The following is a 15510-nucleotide window of genomic DNA, read 5'->3' as shown; positions in this document are numbered from 1 at the left end:
TTACCCACCGATCTCCATACCCAGGCCACCCTGAGTTTCTTAGATGACACCTGCCAAACGCCCCCTTTCCCATAGATCCCCATCCCCCACTCCAGAGCGTCGCAGCCTAAGCCCGGCTATGCTTCCCGTGGTGCTCGAGGAGCGACTGGCCCAAAAGAGGTGTATAGCCGTCTCTTCACCCGACGTCGCCGAGGAAGCTGACGACCATTACTGGCGGCAGACACTCAAGCATCAGGCTAGAGTATGCGGGCATGTCTCGTCCGCTGGCTACGACATCGAGGTCATCGATAGAGACTCCCTGAGACGGGCTGTGTCACAGGTTAAGTGGCCCACCCCCAACCCCTCGGGTTCAACGCCGTCGATCTCATCCATGGCCCCGCCGCTGATCTCCTCTGGCTCGCTGTTAACAATTTGCTATTCTACATCACCATCGAGCCCCTTTTGTCATTTCTGAAGGACACATTTTGCGACGCTGGCTTGGGATCGACAGCTTCCAAGTCAGACTTCATCGACGGTGACCACAAGGAGGGCACCCTCTCCGGCTCTTCCAAGGGGAAAGAGCCCATCTACTCTTCCAAGGGGAAAGCGCCTGTCTGCGACATCAGGGAGGGCACCCTACAGCCATGCTCTTCCAAGGGGAAGGAGACCATTTGCGACAACATGGAGCGCATCCAGGGTCTGCTCTCTTCCCACGGGAATGAGCCCATCCATGACAAGTGAGGAAACCCATGATTTGTTTTGTCATGCCTCTTCATAGGGGGAAACCCATGATTTGTTTTGTCGAGTCCCTTTTGTAGTGTAGTGAGAATATGTCCAGTTTTAATTGCTATATCTGGTTGTTTGCAGTATGCCTTGTTTATTCCAGTTGTTCACAATGTGATGCACTATATGTGCAATTATTTACTGTGCAATAAATTTCATCAATCTAGTTTTAAACATACCGATAGGAATGCATATATTTGCTTGATGTTAAGCCTGTTATAGCTAGCGTATGCCTCTTTTAAATATTTTTTATTGTTCGGTTGTTTGTAGTTAGCATATGTTTAGTTTCAAATGCTATCTTTGGTTGTTCGTAGTATGCCTTGTTTATTCCAGTTATTCACAACGTGATGTTCTATATGTGCAAGTATGAACTGTGCAGTTAAATTTCATCAATACCAGTTTCGACAATACCACTATGAATGACTACATTTGGTTGCTGCATCTTGTAGTTAACACGCCTTTCCATTTTAATTTAACCATAACTAGTGTACTTAGACCGGCACAATACCAGTTTGAATGACCACGTTTGCTTGTTGTTAATTGTTTGGCCTGTTGCAATTAGCACACCTTTCCACTTGTTTTGCTTTACTAGCATGCTTAAACCTGCACGCTGAAGCTATCTTTTGGGGATTATTTTGTCTGCCATGTGTAATTTTGGTTGATGTTTAGCCTGTTGTGCTTAACATGCTTATTGATGTACCTACACATGACAATTTTGGGAACGACTGCTGTTTTCCATCGAGGTTAGTTTCATCCCATGGCTTATATCTGCTCACTGTTCAGGATATTGGTAGCTGGTACCATATAGGCCGGCGGCTGATGAGGGACTAATCGGTGAATCGGACTTTTAACTGAATATATTTGCAACCCATTTTTCCTTGGGTTAACTAGGGCCATATGTGATATATCTGAGGCTACATAGCAACATGCACTGTACTTAATGTCTAAATATGCAATCCTAGGCTACATAGCAACAAGGAAGAGTGTTACATTAATGTTCTAATGATTTCTAGATATGTGTAGAAGAGTAGCAGCAGCAACAGAAACAACACAGCCCTGTTTGGATACTCAACTTAGCTAGAGGTTAGAGTTAGTTTCTAGCTCATTACTAACCCTGAACTAACTCCATCCAAAGAGTTGTTTGGATGGAAGGGTTAGATTGACAATAAATGCACTTGGAGAACTAGCTCCAATTAGCACCTCTTGGGTTGGATACTAGTTTCTTTGGGTGGGTTATAGATGCAACTATGTCGGGGGTTGGGTGCGACATATGCCAATGGATGGCTTATCATGGTGGGGGCAAGTAGAACGTCGCCGGTGCCTGGAAACGGGATGAGGCGTAGACACGAAAGCCGACGTACTTTACCCAGGTTCGGGGCTCTCCTAGGAGATAACACCCCTAGTCCTGCTCTGCGGGGTCTCCGCATGATCACTGAGGCAAAGTGAATAGAAGGGCGCTCCTTGAGCTGTATGCTGAAAGCAGGAGAAGGCTGGGCTAGCTCTCTCCTTCTATGATCTGGTCTAGTTTTAATGGATTGGAACCCTTTGCATGGGTGTCCTAGGGGGGTTTATATAGGCCTACCCCCGAGGGGTACAATGGTAAACTGTCTGTGCGCAGGGCCCAGTTGTCAGTCTCTTCGCGTACCGGCCCTTCCGCCGACTGATGGGGCCTGCCGACTGGTCTGGTACGGAGCCGACATGCCGTACCCACCGCTTACGGGTCTTGCCGGTTGTTGATTACTATAGCCGTGCTTCTAATGATGCAGGCTTGGTCATGGGGTCATGGCTACAGCCCCGCCGTCTGGCGGGTGATCACTGTAGCCACTCCCTGTCTCGTCTGGTTAATGGCGCGGAGAACCCGTTGGAGGGGCAGGCCAACTCCCGGGGGGCGGATCCCTACGGGTCCGACTGGTGGCGCTCTCGCCGTCTTCTGGACTCTCGCTGACCGGTGGGGCCCGTCGTCCATGGACCGTACTGACAGGCCGTCGTGGGCACAGGACTCCGCCCACTGTTGCTGATGTCAGGGATGGCATGGAAACAGCGCCACTCCAGACGGAGATCTCCGTGGGTACAGCACACTATGGCCTAGCCACCCCCTGGAAAAGGGGAGGGAGTGGGCTTTACTGTTGGCACTCCCTGCCCCATCCCCCTGATGAGGGCACATGCTTTGTTGGTGCCATGGGCTGACTCCCCGTGGCCGGCTTCTCTAGAAGCCGCCAGGCGGGAGTCGGCCGGTCTTGACCTCGCCTCTAGGACTCGGCTGCATGCGGGTAGCCGACTGTTCCTTCAGCCGTCCTCCAAAAGGCGGCTCTTAATCTGTCGTCTCGAGGGGCGCAGTCAGCCCCGATGTCTAGAAAGGTTTTGGGCCTCGGGTTAGCCTACCCGTGGCCTATTACTCCGACAGTAGTCCCCGAAGCTGGTGAGGCACCGCGGACGATAAGCCGAGGTGCCTCAGCAGTTTGTTTCTCCGAGTGTTTGAGGTGAAAACCTCGTTCGATTTCTGCCGGGCTGACTGGCAGGAGTCGGACTCACCCAATTTGACTCGTCCAAAATTTTTGAATGCCCCGGCGGGATCCCAGTGGTGTACTAGCCAAGCTTCCAGGCCGCCGCTCGTTTCAGGCACGTCACGTGGCAACGAGCGGCCGGGCCAGTCTGCTCTCCCACATGCGCGACGGGACATGCCTATAGGTGGGGCCCGCCACAACCGCGCCTCGGCGCGTGAGCGGATCCGCTGCGGTCGAAGTGGACGGTTGAGGTTCCCACGGAGTTACTGCGCGCGATAAATATGGGGGGCGTGGGGTAGTGGGCGCAGTAGATACCATAACCGCCCCCTCGGCTTCGCAGCCCATGAGGCTATAAGTAGGGGGAGGAGGGGGAGCAGCGGAGCACGCGCGTCCCTCCTCCTCATTGCTTCTTCTTCTTCTTCTCTCTCGCCGCTGCACCTTAAGCTACATCGAGCGCTGCGGTGGTCCGCTCACAATGAGCTCTTCCTCCGCCGTCACGCCCCCTATGGCGCACTCCGGCACCTGGGATGGTTCGGAGGTCCACGACGATCACGTCGATTTCCTCTGCAAGACACGTCGGCTGCCGGGCGAGGACCTCGTGCGGGTCCGCCTCGCGCGGAGGGGGAAAATCTCGCCGGCGCCGCAGGAGGGCGAGCGGGTCGTCTTCCGCTCGCACTGCCTACGCGGCCTTGGCTTACTGGCGAGCAGCTTCTTCCGCTCTTTCCTTGAATTCTATGGACTCCAGCCGCACCACCTCACCCCCAACACGGTGGTGCTGCTATCCGCCTTTGTCACCTTGTGCAAAGGCTTCCTCGGCGTTCTCCCCACCATCAAGCTCTGGGGGAAGTTCTTCTACTCCAAGCTCGGCACCCAAGCCATGGGCGTGCCGGCTCAGTGCGGCGCTTTCATCGCCGTGCGGAGGTCGGGGGCCGACAACCTGTTTCCCTCCATCAAGCTGATAAAGTCGGTGAAGATGTGGCAGCGGTCGTACTTCTACGTGAAGAATGTCTCCGCGGAGGGCGATTGGGTCAATCTTCCGGCCTACGTAGCCGGCCCGCCAGCGGGGAGGCAGCCCAACTAGTCGTATCGGGCCAGGATGCTGACGCCCGCAGGAGCTGGCGTCGTCGCGCAACTCCGAGTTTTGACGCAGTCGGAGGGCCTGACTGGGCCGGATTTGCTGGCCGCCTTCATGGCGCGCCAAGTGCTCCCACTCCAAGGTCGCCCCCACATGATTTGTCAGATGAGCGGGCATCGGGACCCGAGTCGGATGTGTACCAAGGAAATGCCTCACGAGGAGGTAGCCTATATGGTGAATTATTTTGCGAGCTGCGACCTCAAAGAAGAGTGGCAGTTCGGCAAGGAGCCGTATTCACGTGCCGCCCCTCCACCTCCGGCGAGTCATTTTTTTTCTCTTTTCCTTTGACTCCCCGACTTCTTCGTTGCCGAGTCTGTCTTGTCTGATCTGACAAGTCGGCTTTGGTCAGAACCCCCTCCTCCAGCCAGCAGCCGGCACCGTGGGACCGGACCGCGAATTCCTCCCTGACCGGGCGGAGAGCGACGTCGACGACCCCGACTTGGGGGCGGCGGTCCTAGAAGACAACGCCGAGGGATGAGGCGGTGCAGTGGGAGGCCCGAGACATAGGGCCAGTCTCGAGGACTGGCCTGACGATGACGAGGAGGTCGCCCCGCACCACCAGCCAGGAGCCAGCCAGCCGGATGCGAGCTCGTTCGCCGTGCTGGACGCCCAAGGTGGCGCTAAGAAGCGCAGGGCCGGGACGAGCCTGTTCGGCAGCCGGCCGAAGAAGCCCAAGGGCTCAGCCGCGGCGACCAAGCGGGATGAAGTGGCCGCAAAGGCCAACCGCTTCCGCAAGGTGGTGAAGACGTCGCAGCTGATTTCTGCATAAGTGCTACCTTCCTTTGCACCATCACTTTTTTCTTCATTGACTCCGCCTGAGATTCCTTTGCTTTACATTCTTTACTTTAGGGCCCCGCTCTCTCTTGAGAAGTCGGCCGCCGGCTCCATCATGAAGTCGGCGGAGACCTCCTCCACCACCCGGCGGATTGATTCGGTCGCCGACCTCCGAGAGGCGACGGAGTGGAATGCGCAGGAGGCATGCGAGGAGCGGGAAGCCACCCGCCTGAAGAAGGCGGAAGCTGACAAGGCGGAGGCCGCCGCCCTGAAGAAGCTGGCGGAAGCCGAGGCCGCCAACACGGAGAAGAAGCATGCGGGAAGAAGCCGCACACCGCCAATCGGTGGTGTTCGTCATCCCTTTGAACTCTGCGCCGCCACCATCGAAGTTCATAGCGCAGACTGGGGAAGTCGGTGACGAGAATCCGATCATGCAGAGGGACGACGACAACATCGCCACGCCGGACGTAATCGTGCCACCACCGCGGTTGTCCGGGAGCGCGCCAGGCGGGCAGCCGGCGGACCCGCCGGTGCCTCCAACTGAAGACGTGGTGGCGACGGGCCTGGCTCTCGAGGTCGGCATGCCGACGCGCTGCCGTCTTGCGAAGGCGGCCTCGGCGCCGCACCCTCTGGAAACCGGTGCCACGAGCTCCATGATCCCAGACACCGAGGCAACTAGCGCCGCGCCCACTGGGTGGTGCGGGGAGGCGGGACGGGCCCGTTGAACCGGGCGCTTTTGGACGTCCAAGCCAAGCTCCGAGCCGAGGGCGACGCCATCAAAGAATGCACCAAGGCGTATCTGGCATCGTGAGCAGCCATCCGGGTACGCGCCCTTCCTTCTTTGTTTTTGTTTCTTGTTCTTCTTTGTGGGAGCGCGCCAGCGCACCCACTGGATGTAGTCCCCGAGTTTCGGGCCGGCTGCTGAGCAGGCGGCTTGGAACTATAATCGGCGAGTTCCAGGTACCAACACTTTGTCCGAAATTTTGTTGCAAGATTACCACAATCATCGCATGACCGCCTTCAACGCCAACATTGAGGAGCTGGCCAAGCGGACTGCCGACTTGTCGGACAGCCGGGGTGAGTCCTCTTCCTTCTCTGCGGTGGCACGCTGGCGCATCCGTGGGCTGTAGTCCCCGAGATTCGGGCCGACTGCTAAGCAGTCGGGCCGGATCTCCCCAGCGACCTTTCTTCTTTTGTTGATGATTCCTTTCTTCACGGGGGCATGCTGGCGCACCCACGGGCTGTAGTCCCCGAGATTCGGGCCGACTATTGAGTAGTCGGGCCGGATCTCTCCGGCGACCTTTCTTCCTAGCTGACGACTGCCGACTCTCCTTCTTCTTCTTCAGAGGCCAACGCCGCCCTGCAGCAGCAGCTGGGTGAGGCCAACACTGCGCTGCGTGTCAAGGAGGAGGAGTGCGACCGGCTGGCGGAGGAGCGCGACCGGCTGGGTACGCAGCTGGCAGAGCAGAAGGAGCTGCTCAAGAAGGCCCAGAAGGAGGCGGAGGACAAGGAGGCCTCCGTCCTTGCCGAATTCTCATCCGAGCGCTCCTCCTGGACCGACACAGAGGCGTCGCTGGTCTCCGTCTTTCATGCGATCGAAGATCTCGTTGACGGTGAGCTTCCCATCCTTTTCTAAGCAGCCGACTGCTAGTTGAGTCGACCTATAGTCTTTTAATCTTGTTCTTCGTTCTTCTGCCATGACAAACTTCTTCCCTGGCCACTCGGTTGCTGCCAACCAAGCCATCGAAGTGGATCGCGAAGGGCGGAGGGCGGACGGCGCACAGATCGCCGCCGACGCCCCCCGAACTCTTGGTGAGCAGATCCTGAGCATCGAGGCCCGCCTTCGGCTGGCTCACCGGATGCTGCGCCGGCTTCAACGTGTCGCCGCCCAGGAGATTGCCGCCCTGTGGTTGGATATGCAGGCGCCGCGCAACCCCAGTCGGACTGCCGACTGGCTGGAGGTAGCGGCTGGCTGCCTTGAGGCCTGGAAGGGCTCTTCCGCCCGGGCTGGAGCACGCCAGGCCTTAGAGTTCGGCAAGGCGTGGTATCCTGGGCTGAGTCTAGCCCAGCTAGCCACGTTCCGGCTAGAAGCTCAGGCGGAGTTGGCGGTCGTGGAAGACGATCTTGTCAAGCGCGCAGCATCGATCGCCAAATACACCGACACCAGCGTGTTCGTCCCAGAGCGAGCTGAGAACGGCGAGGAGGCGCCGCCGGAGTGGTTCGGGCTGAACCCGAACGACGACGAGGACTCGGCGGAGGTGATTGACTCCAGTGGCGAGGAAGAAGGCAAGGAGGAGGAAGGAAACAAGGAGGAGGCGCCAGAAGTCGGAGCAGACGGCCAGACCCCAGCTCGACCTCGCCTCTAGCAATGAGCCGCGCCCAACCGAGCCGGCTGCTGCCAGAGGTGACCAAGCGGAGACCAACCAGCCAGCCGCTGCAGCAACTGGCACTGCCGACCCCTCCGGTCCTCCGAATCTGTCCATAGTTTCCTAGGCTGCCACTTTATCTTCGTTTTTATCTGCTTAATAGTCTCAACGAACTTGTTAATTTGCACAATTCCACCCGCGGGGTGTATCTTGAACTTCTTTTTTGAAGATTCGGCCAAGGGCCTTTTCTATGTATATATTTCTCCGTGTTCTATCTCTCCTTGCTTATTGCTCTTTGGCTTTTTCCTTTGCCGCCTTCCCTTGGTTGTCGTCTTGCCAGTCGGAGAGCCGCTCTACGGACTGTTGCTGGATCAAGTACTTAGCTTCTTTGGGGTAGCAAGTACTTAGCCGTTTAGAGTTTTTTAGCAAGTTAATTAGAAAACGGCGAGCCGACTGCTCGAGAGTCGGTTGTAAAAGGCTGGAAGCCGGCTTAAACTATGTATATGCTTTGAGTCCTTAGCCATTTTTCATGTGGACACCCATTCTACCTTACTCCTGCCCACCAGACAGTCGCTTTGCGAGCTGCGGCTTCTAATAGGAGACGGCTTAAGTGCCACACACTACTTGTCCGGCTGCAGGAAGTCATTTCATAGTATAAGGCGGCAAGTCCCCGGGCCGACTAGTCGAACCCGGTGCCCAGCGACATAACAAAGAATAACATACTCATAGGCATAATTCTTATCATATAGACAAAAGAGGGCAGTCCCCGAGCTCTTCTCGGGGGGCCCAAGGTCTTTGTACTCTAATACAAAAGGTAGCATGGTACATACTGCATTAACTATGAAATCTTCGGAGGAGGTTTGCATTCCATGGCCGCTCCGTCTCTTTGCCGGAGTCGTCCCTCTTGCGTGCTCGGGGCTTTTGAGCATTGATCAGGTAGCAGGAGTCATTGCCCAACACTTTGCTGATGATGAAAGGGCCTTCCCAAGGTGCTGAGAGCTTGTGCTGGCCGGCTGTTCGCTGAATCAGCCGGAGCACAAGGTCTCCTTCTTGGAAAGATCTCGGCTTGACCTTCCGGTTGTAGTATCGGTGCAGGCTCTGCTGGTAGATGCTGGACCGGCTGAGTGCCAACAGCCGGCCCTCTTCCAGCAGATCAACGCCGTCTTGACGTGCTTCTTCTGCTTCCTCTTCGGTGTACATGGTGATTCGAGGGGAGTCGAATTCTATGTCCGTTGGGATGACGGCTTTGGCACCGTTGACGAGGAAGAAGGGGCGTGAAGCTGGTTGACTTGTTTGGAGTTGTGCGCAGGCTCCAGAGGACGGCTGGCAACTCGTCAAGCCAGCAGCCGGCCGAGCGCTCCAGAGGCTCGACCAGTCGAGGCTTGATGCCGGAAAGGATGAGGCCGTTTGCTCATTCTACCTGGCCGTTGGACTACGGATGGGCAACGGACGCTAAGTCCAGTCGAATGCCCTGCGTCACGCAGAAACGGGCCAAGGCACCTTTGGCAAAGTTCGTGCCGTTGTGGGTGATGATGCTGTGCGGTATGCCGTACCGAATTGTTATATCGGAGATGAAGGTCACAGCAGTCAGACCATTCAACTTCTTGATTGGTTTTGCTTCTATCCACTTGGTGAACTTGTCCACTGCGACAAGTAAGTGAGTCAAGCCACCTCGTGCCGTCTTGAATGGTCCACCATGTCCAGGCCCCAAACAGCAAAGGGCCAGGCAATGGGAATAGTCTTTTGTGTAGAAGCCGGCTGATGTGGCTTGGAGCGGAACTTCTGGCACCCATTGCATTTTTGGATTAAGGCCTTGGCGTCTTCAAGAGCAGTCGGCCAGAAGAAACCATGGCGAAAGGCTTTGGAGACGAGTGCTCTTGAAGCTGCGTGGTGGCCACACTCGCTTGATGGATGTCCTTAATAATTGCTTGGCCTTGCTTCGGCTCCACACAGCGCTGGTAGACACCAGTGACGATGCGCCTTACAAGCTCTCTGTTGACTATGGTGTAGGCTGCCGCCAGGCGTTGCACTTGTCGAGCTAAGATCTCATCAGTTGGTTGCTCTTTGTTCACCAGGAATTTGAGGATGGGCTGGGCCCACGAAGGGGCTGCAATTTCTGCAACTGTCAGGACTGTGACTTGGACGAGGGCGGCTGGGCCGTGAGGCAGTGGGTTGGAGTCGGCAGCCCCTTGCTGTGTCGATGAAGTCCCCGGGCCAATTGGCGCAGTCCCCGAACCGGGCTCTGGAGTCTCCGGGCCGACCGCCGCAGTCCCCGGGCCGGGTGCGACTGCCATGATCCCCGTGCCGTCTGCCGGAATACTCGTGCCTCCTGCGGGGGCCCTCAAGTCGAATCCGACTGTTTCAGGAGGAGCCGGCATGAAGATAGAGTCTGAATCTGGCGATGGCTTGACAGACGGCTTGAGGAGGCGCTGAAGGGCTACGCCGGACGATATTGCTTGACGGGTGGAGCCGATTCATGCCAGGGCGTCTGCTTGGTCGTTGTCGTTTCTTGGCACATGGAGAAACTCGCACCCCTCAAAATATCCACTGAGTTGCTGTACGAGGAAGCGGTAGCTCGCCATGTTGGCGTCTTTGGCGTCCCAATCGCCTGACGACTGCTGGACCACCAAGTCGGAGTCACCATAGCACAGGATCCGGCGAATGCCGAGCTCTTTGGCCAGCCGGAGCCCGTGAATGAGTGCCTCGTATTTGGCAACATTGTTGGAGGCGGCAAAATGGATTTGTAGCACATATTTCAGCTTGTCGCCTTTGGGAGAGGTGAGGATGATGCCGGCTCCCAAGCCGGTGTGCATCTTGGAGGCGTCAAAATGCATTCGCCAATGGGTGGAGTCAGGCGCTGGCGGCAGATACTGGGTCTCGGTCCAGTCGGCGAGGAAGTCGGCCAGCGCTTGCGACTTGATGGCGGTGCGAGGCTGGTAGTGTTGGAAATATGCCCTAGAGGCAATAATAAAAGCATTATTATTATATTTCCTTATTCATGATAATTGTCTTTATTCATGCTATAATTGTGTTATCCGGAAATCGTAATACATGTGTGAATAACAGACACCAACATGTCCCTAGTAAGCCTCTAGTTGACTAGCTCGTTGATCAACAGATAGTCATGGTTTCCTGACTATGGACATTGGATGTCATTGATAACGAGATCACATCATTAGGAGAATGATGTGATGGACAAGACCCAATCCTAAACATAGCACAAGATCGTATAGTTCGTTTGCTAGAGTTTTTCCAATGTCAAGTATCTTTTCCTTAGACCATGCGATCGTGTAACTCCCGGATACCGTAGGAGTGCTTTGGGTATACCAAACGTCACAACGTAACTGGGTGACTATAAAGGTAGACTACGGGTATCTCCGAAAGTGTCTGTTGGGTTGACATGGATCAAGACTGGGATTTGTCACTCCGTATGACGGAGAGGTATCACTGGGCCCACTCGGTAATGCATCATCATAATGAGCTCAAAGTGACCAAGTGTCTGGTCACGGGATCATGCATTACGGTACGAGTAAAGTGACTTGCCGGTAACGAGATTGAACGAGGTATTGGGATACCGACGATCGAATCTCGGGCAAGTAACATATCGATTGACAAAGGGAATTGCATACGGGGATGATTGAATCCTCGACATCGTGGTTCATCCGATGAGATCATCGTGGAGCATGTGGGAGCCAACATGGGTATCCAGATCCCGCTGTTGGTTATTGACCGGAGAGTCGTCTCGGTCATGTCTGCTTGTCTCCCGAACCCGTAGGGTTTACACACTTAAGGTTCGGTGACGCTAGGGTTGTGAAGATATGTATATGCAGTAACCCGAATGTTTTTCGGAGTCCCGGATGAGATCCAGGACGTCACGAGGAGTTCCGGAATGGTTCGGAGGTAAAGAATTATATATAGGAAGTGCTGTTTCGGCCATCGGACAAGTTTCGGGGTCACCGGTATTGTACCGGGACCACCGGAAGGGTCCCGGGGGTCCACCGGGTGGGGCCACCTATCCCGGGGGGCCCCATGGGCTGAAGTGGGAGGGAACCCAGCCCAAAGTGGGCTGGGGCGCCACTCCCCTAGGGCCCATGCGGCTAGGGTTGAGGGGAAACCCTAAAGGGGGCGCCCCCTTGCTTGGGGGGCAAGCCCCCCACCCTTGGCCGCCGCCCCCCCTAGGAGATTCCATCTCCTAGGGCCGGCGCCTCCCCTAGCACCCCTATATATAGTGGGGGAGAGGAGGGACTTCACACACCAGCCCCTGGCGCCTCCCTCTCTCCCCGTTACGTCTCTCTCTCGTAGTATAGGCGAAGCCCTGCTACTGTGATGCGCTGCAACCACCACCACGCCGTCATGCTGCTGGATCTTCATCATCCTCTCCTTCCCCCTTGCATGATCAAGAAGGAGGAGACGTCTCTCGTCCCGTACGTGTGTTGAACGCGGAGGTGCCGTCCGTTCGGTGCTTGGTCATCGGTGATTTGGATCACGTCGTGTTCGACTACATCATCACCGTTCTTTGAACGCTTCCGCACGCGATCTACAAAGGTATGTAGATGCATCCGATGACTCGTTGCTAGATGAACTCCTAGATGGATCTTGGTGAAACAAGTAGGAAAATTTTTGTTTTCTGCAACGTTCCCCAACAGTGGCATCATGAGCTAGGTCTATGCGTAGTTCTTCTTGCGTGAGTAGAACACAATTTGTTGTGGGCGTAGATTTGTCAACTTTCTTGCCGCTACTAGTCTTTTCTTGCTTCAGCGGCATTGTGGGATGAAGCGGCCCGGACCAACCTTACACGTACGCTTACGTGAGACCGGTTCCACCGACTAACATACACTGGTTGCATAAGGTGGCTGGCGGGTGTCTGTCTCTCCCACTTTAGTTGGAGCGGATTCGATGAACAGGGTCCTTATGAAGGGTAAATAGAAGTTGACAAATCACGTTGTGGCTTTAACGTAGGTAAGAAGTCATTCTTGCTAGAACCCTAAATTCAGCCACGTAAAACTTGCAACATCAATTAGAGGACGTCTAACTTGTTTTTTGCAGCAAGTGGTTTGTGATATGATATGGCCAAAGTTGTGATGAATGATGAATGATCTATATGTGATGTATGAGATGTTCATGCTATTGTAATAGAAATCACGACTTGCATGTCGATGAGTATGACAACCGGCAGGAGCCATAGGAGTTATCTTTATTCTTTTATATGACCTGCGTGTCATTGAGAAACGCCATGTAAATTACTTTACTTTATTGCTAAACACGTTAGCCATAGTAGTAGAAGTAATAGTTGGCGAGCAACTTCATGGAGACACGATGATGGAGATCATGATGATGGAGATCATGGTGTCAAGCCGGTGACAAGATGATCATGGAGCCCCAAGATGGAGATCAAAGGAGCTATGTGATATTGGCCATATCATGTCACGTTTATTATTTGATTGCATGTGATGTTTATCATGTTTTGCATCTTTTTTACTTAGAACGACGGTAGTAAATAAGATGATCCCTCATAATAATTTCAAGAAGTGTTCCCCCTAACTGTGCACCGTTGCGACAGTTCGCTGTTTCAAAATACCACGTGATGATCGGGTGTTTTATTCAGACGTTCACATACAACGGGTGTAAGACAGATTTACACATGCAAACACTTAGGTTGACTTGACGAGCCTAGCATGTACAGACATGGCCTCGGAACACAGAAGACCGAAAGGTCGAGCATGAGTCGTATAGAAGATACGATCAACATGAAGATGTTCACCGATGTTGACTAGTCCATCTCACGTGATGATCGGACACGGCCTAGTCAACTCGGATCATGTAATACTTAGATGACTAGAGGGATGTCTAATCTAAGTGGGAGTTCATTAATAATTTGATTAGATGAACTTAATTATCATGAAATTAGTCTAAAATATTTTACAATATGTCTTGTAGATCAAATGGCCCACGTAGTCCTCAACTTCAACGCGTTCCTAGAGAAAACCAAGCTGAAAGACGATGGCAGCAACTATACAGACTGGGTCCGGAACCTGAGGATCATCCTCATAGCTGCCAAGAAAGATTATGTCCTACAAGCATCGCTAGGTGAAGCTCCTGTCCCACAGAACCAAGACGTTATGAACGCTTGGCAGACACGTGTTGACGACTACTCCCTCGTTCAGTGCGGCATGCTTTACAGCTTAGAGCCGGGGCTCCAAAAGCGTTTTGAGAGACATGGAGCATATGAGATGTTCGAAGAGCTGAAAATGGTTTTTCAAGCTCATGCCCGGATCGACAGATATGAAGTCTCCGATAAGTTCTTCAGCTGTAAGATGGAGGAAAATAGTTCTGTCAGTGAGCACATACTCACTATGTCTGCGTTACATAACCGCTTGTCTCAGCTGGGAGTTAATCTCCTGGATGATGCGATCATTGACAGAATCCTCCAGTCGCTTCCACCAAGCTACAAGAGCTTTGTGATGAACTTCAACATGCAGGGGATGCAAAAGACCATTCCTGAGTTGTTCTCAATGCTGAAATCAGCGGAGGTAGAAGTCAAGATGGAACATCAAGTGTTGATTGTCAATAAAGCCACTAAGTTCAAGAAAGGCAAGGGTAAAAAGAACTTCAAGAAGGACGGCAAGGAGGTTGCCGCGCCCGGAAAGCAAGCTGCCGGGAAGAAGCCAAAGAATGGACCCAAGCCCGAGACTGAGTGCTTTTATTGCAAGGGAAGCAGTCACTGGAAGCGAAACTGCCCTAAATACTTAGCAGACAAGAAGGCCGGCAAAACAAAAGGTATATGTGATATACATGTAATTGATGTGTACCTTACTAGTGTCCGTAGTAGCTCCTGGGTATTTGATACCGGTGCAGTTGCTCACATTTGTAACTCAAAGCAAGGGCTGCGGAATAAGCGGAAACTGGCAAAGGACGAGGTGACGATGCGCGTCGGGAATGGTTCCAAGGTCAATGTGATCGCCGTCAGCACGCTACCTCTATATCTACCTTCGGGATTAGTTTGAAACCTTAATAATTGTTATTTAGTGCCAGCTTTGAGCATGAACATTGTATCGGGATCTCGTTTAATTCGAGATGGCTACTCATTTAAATCCGAGAATAATGGTTGTTCTATTTATATGAGAGATATGTTTTATGGTCATGCTCCTATGGTGAATGGTTTATTCTTTATGAATCTCGAACGTAATACTACACATGTTCATAATGTGAGTACCAAAAGATGTAAGGTTGATAATGATGGTCCCACATACTTGTGGCACTGCCGCCTTGGTCACATAGGTGTCAAACGCATGAAGAAGCTCCATGCAGATGGACTTTTAGAGTCTCTTGATTATGAATCATTTGACACGTGCGAACCATGCCTCATGGGTAAGATGACCAAGACTCCGTTCTCAGGAACAATGGACCGAGCAACCAACTTATTGGAAATCATACATACTGATGTGTGCGGTCCAATGAGTGTTGAGGCTCGCGGTGGCTATCGTTATGTTCTCACCCTCACTGATGACTTGTGTAGATATGGGTATGTCTACTTAATGAAACACAAGTCTGAGACCTTTGAAAAGTTCAAGGAATTTTAGAGTGAGGTTGAAAATTAACGTGACAGGAATATCAAGTTTCTACGATCAGATCGTGGAGGAGAATACTTGAGTCACGAATTTGGCACACACTTAAGAAAATGTGGAATAGTTTCACAACTCACGCCGCCTGGAACACCTCAGCGTAACGTGTGTCCGAACGTCGTAATCGCACTCTATTAGATATGGTGCGATCTATGATGTCTCTTACCGATTTACCGCTATCTTTTTGGGGCTATGCTTTAGAGACTGCCGCATTCACTTTAAATAGGGCTCCGTCGAAATCCGTTGAGACGACACCGTATGAATTATGGTTTGGGAAGAAACCTAAGCTGTCGTTTCTAAAAGTTTGGGGATGCGATGCTTATGTCAAGAAACTTCAACATGAAAAG

This window comes from Triticum urartu, chromosome 4 (assembly GCF_003073215.2).
Source record: "Triticum urartu cultivar G1812 chromosome 4, Tu2.1, whole genome shotgun sequence".
NCBI classification, from domain to species: Eukaryota; Viridiplantae; Streptophyta; class Magnoliopsida; order Poales; family Poaceae; genus Triticum; species Triticum urartu.
The sequence above is the reverse complement of the archived record's forward strand: the minus strand, read 5'-3'. Positions refer to the sequence as shown.